Raw genomic sequence first — 12,770 nt, 5'->3', positions numbered from 1 at the left:
GTGTAATTATAGAAGAATTTAGTTGTCTCCTTTACCCTTGTTTAAGTTTAAAAATTTTGTATAATGGGGTTGGGGATTTAGCTCAGTGGTTCCAGCACCTACCTTGCAAGCGCAAGGACCTGAGTCTAATCTCCAGTCCCCACTCCCAAAAAAACTATTTTTTTTTGTATAATGAATACAATTTACATTTCTTATAAGAAAAAATATTTTTTTTCAAAAAGTATCCCAGGGAATATGGTTAAATGGCTAAAGTTAGATGACTTTTTGGAGGGCTGGCTTTAGCATCCAGAAGTAGGCATTAACTCCATGAGTTTAGTAGACCACTGATCCTTGGTTTTCTCAGAGGCAAGTGAGATTTGGAAAGAGCCAGAAGTAGTGGTTCAGTGTTACTGTAAGAAACAATGTCTTGCAATCAGACCTCAAGTCTGCCCATTACAAGTAGTTTGATCATAAACAAGTTGCTTAGCTTTCCTCATTGTCAGTGTTCTATTCATAAAATGGGCTGTTCTTTTAGGAAATCCTTAGAGGACTATGTGGGGGTTAAGTGAGATACAAATGTAAAGAATTTAGCACTTTGCCTACCACATTGCAAGTGCACAATATGTGTCAGCCCTTAATATTTTTTATTATGAATAAACTGAACATTCTCAGCCTCCATGCTGACATTTCCTGCTGATCTGCAAACTGATTTTTCAGTGCACACAAATGGAGGGCACTGGGAATTCCTGGACTTTTTCCTAGCAATAATTAGAAATGACAGAGTGATTAGGGGCTAGAGGACATAATTAACCTCTCTGGCTCTCCATACTCTCTTCTCTAAAATGAGGGGCTAGAATTAGAAGGCTTTTCAGGTACTTTTCTGTTCTCATGTGTTAGCTTTATAAGACATATTTCTGCACTAGAAACCTTTATTTGATTAAACTTCCTTTAAATTTCTTAAAATCCTTTGTTTTATAGGCTATAATCTATTCCTTCCTACAATCTATTGGTCCATGAATATCTGGAAACAGTATGAAAGACCCGGATAGATGGCTAATTGTCCTTGTATTCTATATTCAAGGCTGTATTCTATTTTGTTATTGAAGATACTTAGAAAAATGAAATTATATGTGTCTTACAAATGGATTAGAGCCTAAAGAGGGCCAAGAGTTAAAAAGCTCATGCATTGTTAAAGAGAGTCAACCATTTCATGGTGAGCAATGGCTAACTTTGTGAAGGGGAAATTGAAGATTGTACCTGACTTAAACGAGAAGTAACTTTTTGTTTTATAGTTGACAGCCCCATGGCTGCTCAGGGCTACCAATTACGATGCCATCTTGTCTAGCCTCTCACTCTGTCCCTTTTTCTCCTCATGAAAATGTACCTGCCCAACGTTTCATCCCCGTAGGGCCTTATTTCTTGTTGCTATGGTAACAGCTAGCTAATCCAAGCTAAATGTAGCCTTTCTGCCTTCAAAAGCAAGGGGAACTTCAGGAGACAATCTTGTCCTGGAATTGAAATGACACTAATGGGGGGCATCTCAAACTAAGATTTAATCTAGATATTTGAAACAAGTAGTCTCTGATACCTCTCAAATTACAGCATGGAAGCCTTCCTACCTACCTATGTATAAAGCCAACCTTGTGCTTGTTATACTTGTTCTTTCTTTACTAAACTTTTATGTCTATCTGCTGTGATCATAGTGACCTGCTACCTATATTTTGTCTTACGGAGAACTGCTGAGTGCTGTAACTGTACAGGTGATTATTTAAAATCAATCAAGCAGTAACTTTTCCTAGATTTTCAGGAATATAGGAAGAAATGACACTGAATAAACAACTAAACAACCTTTGGAAATCTCTCATCATGTGTGATATTCATTTTCTTAGACCCAAATTAGGTATTATCAAGCCACCAATGCCCTAGAGCTGTGTCACACTGGAGATGCTAAATTGAAAAAGGAAAACATTTCAAAATTAAGGAAGAAAAGAGTTCTGGATATAGTATTATTGCCAGGTAAAGTAGCCTTTGGCAAAATGGTTCAATATCTCATTTCATATGCTGCTTATCCTGGTTCTGAGATTTTCCATCTTAAGTGCCCAGAACTCCAAACTCTTGTCTCCCTCCCCTCAGCCCTATTTATGAGGTGGAATGCAACAAAAAAAGGTATATTATTAACAAGTGTTTAAAATATTAGCCTTCCCCATAAGTTTTTAAATTTTGGCATGAAATAAAGAATAGAATGTAAATGGAGAAGCAAGACTGAGTGTGAGGGAACTTAAGATGCGATGATTCTATAGTCCAATCATGTAGGATGACTCTCATCTGCACTTCAGCCTTCGCATAAATTCCTTAAACCTTCTAAAACACAGTTTTCTCCTCTATGTTAGAGGATCCAAAGGGATCATAAAAGAAAAACCAGAGCTGGGGGAGTAAGGTGATAAAACCAGATTTTAATCAAGAACTGTTGTGGTAGGAATAAAGAGACCTAGGGACAAGTGGTAATTTATAGCCAAAGAGCAGTGGGCATCAATGAATGGAAAAGTAATAAGAGGAAATATTAGATGCAAGAGAGTAACCTAGCTAAATGATATGATAGCATTCTGGATTATAGAAGACAAGTCAGCAGGATCAGATAATCATCCTGGGATGTTGGGGAATAAAGAAATCAATTGGATGCTGGATATGATGAGATATTGGGAGTAAGGGATTCCCTCTAAACCAATTTAGCAGGGTTCTTGCTAAGACTGGGGTACACAAATATGGACAATGAAAATTGAAGCCTAGAGGGAGCCACATTATCACTGCATCAAGAAGAGAACTTTTGTCAGTGTGCAGGAAATTAAATTGATTATTCCTCTAAAGTGTGCAGAGATCAAGTAGATGCTCAGTAAATGATGAGTCATATTACTAAAAAAAGTTTAAGAAAAGGAAATTAAGACTAGAATTAACAACACTGTTTAATTGGAAAATGTCTATTCAATTCATTTGACCATTTTTTCATAGATTTTTTTTTGTCACTGAGATGAATATGTTGCTTGTTATGAAGCCCTTATCAAATATATACTTTTTAAACAATCTTTCATTGGCTGCCATTTCACTTGCCTCTTTCACTCTGCAGAAGTTTTTTTAACTTGTTGCTGCAAAATATGTTTATTTTTGTTTGGTTTGTCTTTTACTTTTGTTATCTATGCTTTTGGTGTCATATAACGATCATTACAAAAACTATTGTCAAGAAGCTTGTCTTTATGTTTTCCTCTAGGAGTTTTATGTCTTCATTTCTTGGTCAGTAGGCATAAGGAAACATAAGTACTAGTTTTATAAAAGAAATGAAAATCAAAACCATAATGAGATACCACTTCAAACTTGTTGGATAGCTATTATCAAAAAGTTGAGAGTAAGACCCAAGGACCATGGAGGAGGTCTCTCCAGCTGCCTGCTCGGGCCCACCCAGTGGGTGTGTGATTTCCCTGAGTTTGCTCCACCAGATCCAGTAAGGACCCAAGGATGCTGGAGGAGGTCTCTCCAGCTGCCTGCTCGGGCCAACCCAGCGGGTGCACGACCTCCCCTACTGCATACCACCAGATCCAGTAAGGAAGGAAAATGAGGATGTCTATGAGTCATTAGAGACTCAAAAGCTAAAACACAACTATATCAGGAAGATTTAAGTAATACCCAGAAATTAAACCAAGGACAACCCAACAACAGAAATAAAAATGAGAAAACACTTAAGCAAGACACAAAGACAGATTTCCAGTTCACCAATGGCAAACAGTAGGACAAATGAGGATTAAAAGTCTGATAATGAACCAACAGGACACCCTGTACCCATAGCACAGGAGGTAACAAAACAGATCAATCGGGCTCTAGAAAAATTCAAATCAGAAATAATTTCCCAGTTAACCAGAGAGATGATGGGCAAAATGGAAGTCATGATTCGAGACTCTAGAACAGAAACTGACAAAAAAATAGTGAGCTCAAGACCATGATAGAAGCCATGAAGACTCAGCATAAGAAAGAAATGGAAACAATGAATGCCCAACAGAGGAAAGAAATGGAATCCATAAAACAGATTAAAACAGATATCCAAGAGATTATAAACTCTATTGAAAGCATACACAACAAATAAAAGATTGAGAAGATAGAATTTCAGATATAGAAGATAGGCTCGCAGTCAGTGACCATGAAAAAAGAGGTCTCTCAAAAACAGTAAGGGATCACGAGACATCAATCCAACAACTTCTAGATGATGCAAAGAAAAATAACATAAGACTGATAGGAATTCATGAAATAGCAGGAGAAAACACAAATGACTTAAAAAAGCTCTTCACAGAATTAATGACAGGAAACTTCCCAAACAGAAGGGAAAAATTAGACATACAGACAAGTGAGGCATATAGAACTCCAACTAGCCACGATAAAAAAAACTACACCTAGACATATAATAATCAAGATCCCAGAAATCCAACAGAAAAACAAAATACTACAAGCAGTAAGAGAAAACAAATAAATCACATGAAAAGGAAAGCCTATTAGAACCACAGCAGACTTTTCAACACAAGCCCTTAGGTCAAGGAGAGCCTGGACTGAGATATTCCAAGTCCTAAAATAAAATAACCTCCAACCTAGACTGATGTATCCAGCAAAACTCTCTTTCAAAATAGATGGGGAAATAAGATACTTCCACGACAAAGAAGACCTGAGAAATTTCATGAACACCAAACCAGCACTACAAGGAATTCTAAACAATATCCTAGAAAAGTACAATGAAGGTCACAATATCATGAGGCCCAACAGACCAAATCAAATAGGCAAGGCAAGAAACTAAAAGGAGAGGGGAGGGAGAAAAAGTAAAAAGAGTCAACAAAAGGACAATAACATGACAATAATAAGTCAGAACATATCAGTTATAACCATCAATGTTAATGGCCTCAATTCACCAATCAAGAGAAATAGACTGGCAGAATGGATTAAGAAGCAAAACCCAACAATATGTTGTATACAAGAAACACACGTAGTGCAAAAGGAAGCCCATAGACTGAAAGTGAAAGGATGGAAAACAATTCTCCATGCTTCAGGAGCCCAGAAAAAAGCAGCAGTAGCAATCTTATTCTCAAAGTACAGTTCAAAAACAAAACTCATTAAGAGAGACAAAGAAGGACACTACATCCTTGTAAAGGGAACAATTCAAGAGGAAGAGTTGACAATCATAAACATATATGCACCAAATATAAATGCCCCCAACTATATAAAACAAATATTAAGTAACATGAAAAGCCAAATAAGCACTAATACAATTGTAGTGGGGGATTTAAATACCTCACTATCACAAATTGACAGATCTACTAGGCAGAAAATCAACAATGAAATAATAGAACTGAACCAAGCTTTGGAACACATGGACTTAATAGATGTTTATAGAGTATTCCACCCCACAAAATCAGAATATACATTCTTTTTGGCTGCACATGGATCATTCTCCAAGATAGACCATATATTGGCTCACAGAACAGGTCTACACTTGATCTTAGCCAAAAGGCTGAGAAGCGATGAGAACAGGTCTAAATAAATGCAAAAAAATTGAAATCATCCCCTGTATATTATCAGATCATAGTGCAATCAAGCTAGAGATCAATAGCACAAGAAACTATAGGAACCTCACAAGCACATGGAAACTGAACAACACTCTCCTAAACAATCAATGGATTACAGAGGAAATTAAAGAAGAAATTAGACAGTTTTTACAAATAAATAAAAATGTCATTACAACATACAGGAATCTATGGGACACAATGAAAGCAGCTCTACAGGGAAAATTCATAACATTGAATGCCCACACTAGGAAAACAGAGCGGGCTCAAATAAACAACCTAGTGATGAAACTTAGACTCCTAGAAAAACAAGAGCAAGAAAAACCCAAAGCTAGAACAAGAGAGGAAATTATAAAGATCTAAGCAGAAATCAATGCAATGGAAAGTAAGAAAACAATACAAAAAATAAATGAAACAAAGAGCTGGTTTTTTGAAAGAATAAATAAAATTGACAAACACTTAGCTAATCTTATCAAAAAAAAGGAAAGAAAAGGCTCAGATCCATGTAATCAGGAATGAAAAAGGGGAAGTCACAACAGATCCAAAAGAAATCCAGAAGATCATGAATACCTACTTTGAGAACCTGTACTCCAATAAAATGCAAAACACAGAAGAAATGGACAGATTTTTAGACTTATGAATTAACAAAGTTGAACAAAGAAGATAAAAATATTTTAAACACCCCAATTACAGTCAGTGAAATTGAAAATGTAATTAAAAATTTACCAACAAAGAAAAGCCCAGACCCTGATGGATTCACTGCTGAATTTTACAAGACATTTAGAGAAGAACTACTGCCATTACTCTTCAAATTTTTCAATGAAATTGAAAGGGAAGCTATACTTCCAAATTCATTCCTGGAAGCAAGTATCACTTTGATTCCCAAACCAGGGAAAGATGCAACTAAAAAGGAGAACTACAGACCAATCTCCTTAATGAATATAGATGCAGAAATCCTTAATAAGATACTAGCAAACAGAATACAGAGGATTATCAAGAAGATAATCCATCCTGACCAAGTCAGATTTATTCCAGAGATGCAAGGGTGGTTCAACATATGAAAGTCAATAAATGTAATACATTATATTAACAAAGTCAAGGACAAAAACCATATGTTCCTCTCCATAGATGCAGAAAAAGCACTTGATAAAATTCAACACCCATTCATGATAAAAACTCTGCAAAAAATTGGAATAGATGATCTATACCTCAATTTAATAAAGGCTATCTATGAAAATCCAACAGCCAACATCATATTAAATGGCCGAAAACTGAAAACCTTCATGTTAAAATCAGGAACAAGACAAGGATGCCCACTATCACCACTCCTCTTCAATATAGTTCTGGAAACATTAGCCACAGCAATTAGACAAGAGAAAGAAATTAAAGCAATAAAGATAGGAAAGGAAGAAGTTAAACTGTCATTATTTGCTGATGATATGATACTGTACATTGAAGACCCAAAAAACTCCACCAAAAGACTTCTAGACTGAATTGACAGATTCAGTAGAGTATCTGGATACAAGGTGAACACCCAAAAATAAATGGCCTTCTTATTCACAAATAACAGACTCACTGAGAGAGAAATAAGGGAAAAGATTCCTTTTACAATAACATCCAAAAAAATGAAGTATCTAGGAATCAATCCAACAAAAGAAGCAAAAGATCTCTACACTGAAAATTATAGCAGTCTGAAAAAAGAAATTGAAGAGGATGTTAAGAAATGGAAAGATATCCCCTGCTCCTGGGTGGGAAGAATAAACATAGTGAATATGGCCATACTACCAAAACTGCTACGCAGATTCAATGCAATGCCAATTGAAATTCCAGCACTATATTTCATAGAACTAGAAAAAAGAATCAAAAAATTCATTTGGAACCATAAGAGACCTAGAATAGCAAAAGCTATCTTAGGCAACAGACAAATGGCAGCGGGTATAATCATCCCCAATTTGAAACTATACTACAAAGCCACTGTGATAAAAACAGCATGGTACTGGCAAAGAAACAGGCCTGAGGATCAGTGGAACAGACTGATTTGGAAGACACAAAAACAAATTCAGATGTACTCAGCTACCTCATCTTTGACAAAGGAGCTGACCATCCTCAGTGGAGGAAAGATAGCCTCTTTAATAAATGGTGTTGGAAAAACTGGATCTCAACCTGACAAAGATTAAAACTAGACCCTTATCTTTCACCATGCACTAAATTAAAATCCAAATGGATTAAAGATCTAAATATTAAAACAGAAACATTAAACTTGCTGGAAGGTAAGTTAGGCAGAATTCTAGAAGACATTGGCATAGGAAAAGACTTTATGAACAAATCCTCGGTAGCACAGGAACTAGCAGATAGAATCAACAACTGGGATCTCATCTTATTAAAAAGCTTCTGATTCAAAAATGGGCATCCAAAATGAACAGACATTAATCAGACAAAGAAGTCAAAGCAGCAAGTAAATATATGAAAAAAATGTTCCACATCACTGATCATTTGAGAGATGCAGATGAAAGTAACATTGAGATTCCACCTCACCCCACAAAGAATGGCTGCTGTCAAGAAATGACACAATAACAAACGTTAGCGGGGTTGTGGGAAGAAAGGAACCCTTCTCCATTGTTGGTGGGAGTGCAGACTGGTGCAACCACTATGGAAATCAATATGGAGATATCTCAAAGAGCTTGGACTGGAGGTTCCATTTGACCCAGCCATCCCTCTGCTGGGTATCTTTCCAAAGAACTAAAAGAATCATATCACAGAGAAGTATGCACATCCATGTTTATAGCGGCACAGTTTTTAATAGCTAAAACTTGGAAACAGCCTATTTGCCCATCAGTTGGAAACTGGATAAAGAAGATGTGTTTTTTTTTCTGTAAAATGGAATATTACTCAGGCATAAAGAATGAGAAAATAGATTCATTCATAAGAAAATGGATACATATTGAAGATATACTCCTAATTGAAATAAATAAGGCACACATGTGTAAATACCGAATAATTTCTCTGGTGTGAATAATCTGCCATAATACAGAAGATCCTAATAAGATTACTGACATTGAGAAATGGGAAGAAAGGAGCTGAAGGTGTGGGGAAGGTGGGATGGGTAGGGGAAGGGTAATAAGGGAAAAGAAAAAAATATGAGATAATGAAAAGAGGGAAATAAAGAGTCTGTAGATGGGGAGGGGATGAGGGGGTGAAGGGAGGGCAGGGTTATGCAAAAAATGAGAACTAAGACATGTCATGTAGAGGTACAAGATCCCAACAATGAATGTAACTGTACTGTATCCCTAAAATGTACCAATAAACTCAAAGAAAGCTGAAAAACATAGTTGAAAGACAGCAAGTGATGGTGAGGATGTAGAGAAAAGAGTTCCCTTTTATACTATTGATGGGAATATAAATTGGTACCATTGTTATGGAAAATTGTATAAAGATTCCTCAAAAAAAATTAACATAGGGCTACCATATGCTCCAACAATCCCACAGCTCATTATATCTAATGGAAGTAAAATCACTGCATCAAAGATATGTCTACATATCCATGTTCACTGTATCACTATTCACCATAGTCAAGACTTGGAGGCAATCCAAGTGTCTGTTAACAATGGAATGGATGAAGAAACTGTGGCTTGTACACATACACAAACATTCAGCCTCTAAAAGGAAGAAATCTTGCCAACATAGATGAATCTGGAGAAAATTATAGTACATGAAATGAGCCTGACAGAAATTAAAATACTACATGATATTGCACATATGTAGAATCTAAAAAAGTCAACAAAGCAAACAAAAGATTTTAAAAGTTCACTTTCACAGAAGCAGAAAGTAGAATGGAAGTTTGGAAGAAATGGTGAGTGGCTGGTCAAGGGATAAAGAGCTGTAGTTTTGTAGGATGCATGAATTCTTGCTTTAATATACATTACAGAGGCTCTAGTTACTAATACTGAACTGTATATGTGAAATTTGCTAAAAGAGTGCATCTTATCTCTAAGAAAGGTAATTATGTAAAGAGATTAATTATGTAAGTTAATTAGACCATAGTAATCTCTTTACTGTATGTTTATTAAAGTATTATAACTGTACATCTTTAATGTATACAATTTAAATATACAATTTTAAAAACATCACTTATTCAATGAATACTTACTGCATATCTGCCATTCTAAGTGCTATGCTAGGACAACAGTGGTAAACAGGCGGCAAAGCTTTTTGTCATTAGTAACCCCATCTTGGTGGGGGAAAGCAAGAAATAAAAAAAAAGACACAGATATAATTTTTGGTAATGGTAAATGCTTTGGAGGAAAAATAATAAGGGTAAGGAAAAGCAGACTGGTATGAACTGAAATTATTTCAATTTGAGGGGTCAGAGATGATGACTCTAGGGAGCAGACATGTAAAGATTTCAAACAAATCCCATTGACCACTGACAAGCTCTACAGGTAGGACCACAACACAGTAGGACCAGAATGGTTTGGAAAAGTCTCCCAGGTTGCATCCTCTCAGTCTTTAAAGATCATTAGCCCTCACATAGCCATTGAGAATGTATCCCCAGACACTAAGCCTAAAGTCTTCATTTTGCAGAAGCATGTTATACCAACCTGATCTTGAGAGGTGTGGTTCTTACTTGAAAGCAGAGAACTGCCCATAGCTAGATGCACCCAGGTGACAGCTAGGATATAGGCCTGATATTCTACTCCTAATATCCAGTCCTGATATTCAGGAACTCAGGGGACTGTAGCTGTTCTGTTCTGTGGGAGCTTTCAGTTCACTTAATGATTTTTCAGATGGGCAGTAAGGGGCAGATTGCCAACATGTGAGTCTTTAGACACCTGTAGAGGGGGTCTATAAAGAAGTACATATGAGTTTTTAGAAAGTGTTTAAACAAACCTATGAAAACAAGGGTTGAGTCTTGGGAGACTTTATTCAAATTTAAGATGCAGTCTTTCTTAAAATATTGTATTGGGGAGAAAAAGGATATTAACCAAGAATCTTCTATTTGCCATTTAATCTTATATATTTAATCTACAAGTTAGGTAATTTTATTCCCTTTATGCAAATGAGAAATCCGAAGCTTAGAAATATTTTCTAAGTCATTTAATACTTGCCATAGGAAGAAAAGGGCTAAAGGTGTAGGGAAAGTGGGAAGGGTAGGAGAACGGTAATAAGGGAAAAGAAAAAAAATATGAGAAAGTGAAAAAATGGAAATAAAGTGTTTCTAAATAGGGAGGGGAGGAGGGCATGAAGGGAGGGTAGGGACAAGGGGAACAAATGAGAGCCAAGACCTGTCATGTAAAGGTACAAGATCCTAATGATGAATGTAACTGTACTGTATACCTAAAATGTACCAATAAACTCAATAAAAAAAATACTTGCCATCCAGCAGATTTAGATTTGAGCTCATTACTGACTAGATGTGCCAAAACTTGCACTCTTTCTCCTAAAGCAACTATCTCTTTCAAAATTATCAGCACATTCTTTTAATAGCCCCACTGGCAGTTGACCATTATCATTTCAGGGTAGATTTAATTTTAGAGTATTAAATTCACTTGAAGTCAACACTGATTGGATGATCACATTGTATGATGTAATTTTTGTTATTTCAGCTAGAAAAAAATGAGAGGGCAAGATTATGATTCATCTTTACTATCCTTTAGCCACAGCACTGTGTTTTTACATAGTGAATCAGTGGATTTTTTTTTTTACTTTAAAAATTTTGTGGAAAGTAACACATTGATCTAGGTATCAACCACCTACACCTTGTATTAACCTATTGACCAGAATTTCTGTTAGAGATGAGAACCTTGAAAAATGGTATATATAAAAGATGAGTCTTTTTTTCCTTATGTAACTGGGGATTTAGCCCAGAACCTGTCACATACTAGAGAAGTGCTTTACCACCATACTACATCCCAAGCCCTTTTAAGTTTAATTTTATTTTGAGATAGTGTCTCTCTAGGTTGCCTAAGGTGGCCTTGAATTTGCAATCTTCTTTCCTCAGCTTCCCCAGCAGCTGGGATTACAGGCATGCACCACTGCAGATGAGTTTTGATGATTGGGCTAGACCAAACCTCAGTGGATCTCTCATGGGAAGTAAAGTGGGGAGATTGGGGATTAGAGGAAAGAGTCTGGGAAAGTTGGTGGGGGGAACAGAGTTGTAAAGGAAATAGAGATTTGAGGTACAGGCTTAGACCCCAGAAACGGGGCTGGAGGTGTGAGACTAGAAGGAGTAGGGAAATCTGGCTTTGTAGTCTTAGGAGCAAAAGACACTCAGAGCGAAATATAATAATTACATGGACATAAAACTGTACTTCCAGGAGCCACTTAGAGCCTTGGAAGAGGTCGTGGTAACTGCAATTGCCTCAGGGAGAGCTAAGTATTTTTCTTACTTGATTTGCTATGGAATTGACTACAGTTAACATATAAATTCCAGTGTTTTGAGAGCCTTAATAATGTCTTTGCCTCAAATGCAGTTGTGGTCATTGTGGATTGATGGCCTATCTTTGACCTCATCCATCACCAATAACCAACAAAGGAAAAGTAATTAATAAATGTCTGAATATGCCTTAATTTATTCAAGCTACTGAGCTTCATAAGGCAGAGACATTCACAGTTCTTTGCCAGTTAATGGTTTACTGATAGCAAGTAGGTGGGTGTGAAATCATGAAGTCTTAAAAATATATATCCTCAAACAGGTACATTTTATTGTCAGTAGGGGATAATTCTCAGAAATGGAACTTCAATAACATTGCCATCCTGTTTTGCACATCTATAAAAAGCTGCACCAGTTTTAGTGAGGCACCTAGAATATGTTATAAAATGTCGGCATATAATTAATTCAAAATGCTCTGCCATTAAATCACAAAATGATGCTTTGTGAGCATACACAGGCTTAATTGGGAGTAATGTAGCTAAGGAGCTTGAGGTCTAGAGTGCTGTAAATAAAGTAAGAGCCAGCAGCTCTTGCGGTGTAAATTTAGAGCAGCAGGTAATTTTGTAAAGATCCTAAGGCTTGTTCTGGGTTAGCAGTCTCTCAGTTCTTTGTGAGGGCTGCAGGAAGTTTTCCAGGTCCCCTTCACAGTCCGTGTAGTCTGAGGTGTGCTATGGGAATGCTCAGTCTTAGCAGGAGAGGGCTTGTGCCTCAGTGGACCCAAAGTCATTCAGGTCCTATCAGTTGGCAGCGGAGGGATGGGTACGGCGCAG

General features: G+C 36.6%; 1 pseudogene; it reads right to left on the bottom strand.

Annotated features, from left to right (window-relative positions):
• Positions 1-5,316: 5,316 nt before the first annotated feature.
• Positions 5,317-5,530, bottom strand: LOC117287094 (annotated as a pseudogene).
• Between the last annotated feature and the right edge of the window lie 7,240 nt (positions 5,531-12,770).

This window comes from Fukomys damarensis, unplaced genomic scaffold (assembly GCF_012274545.1).
Source record: "Fukomys damarensis isolate Sample0158 unplaced genomic scaffold, DMR_v1.0_HiC HiC_scaffold_20, whole genome shotgun sequence".
In the NCBI taxonomy this organism is placed as follows: Eukaryota; Metazoa; Chordata; class Mammalia; order Rodentia; family Bathyergidae; genus Fukomys; species Fukomys damarensis.
The sequence above is the reverse complement of the archived record's forward strand: the minus strand, read 5'-3'. Positions and strand labels throughout refer to the sequence as shown.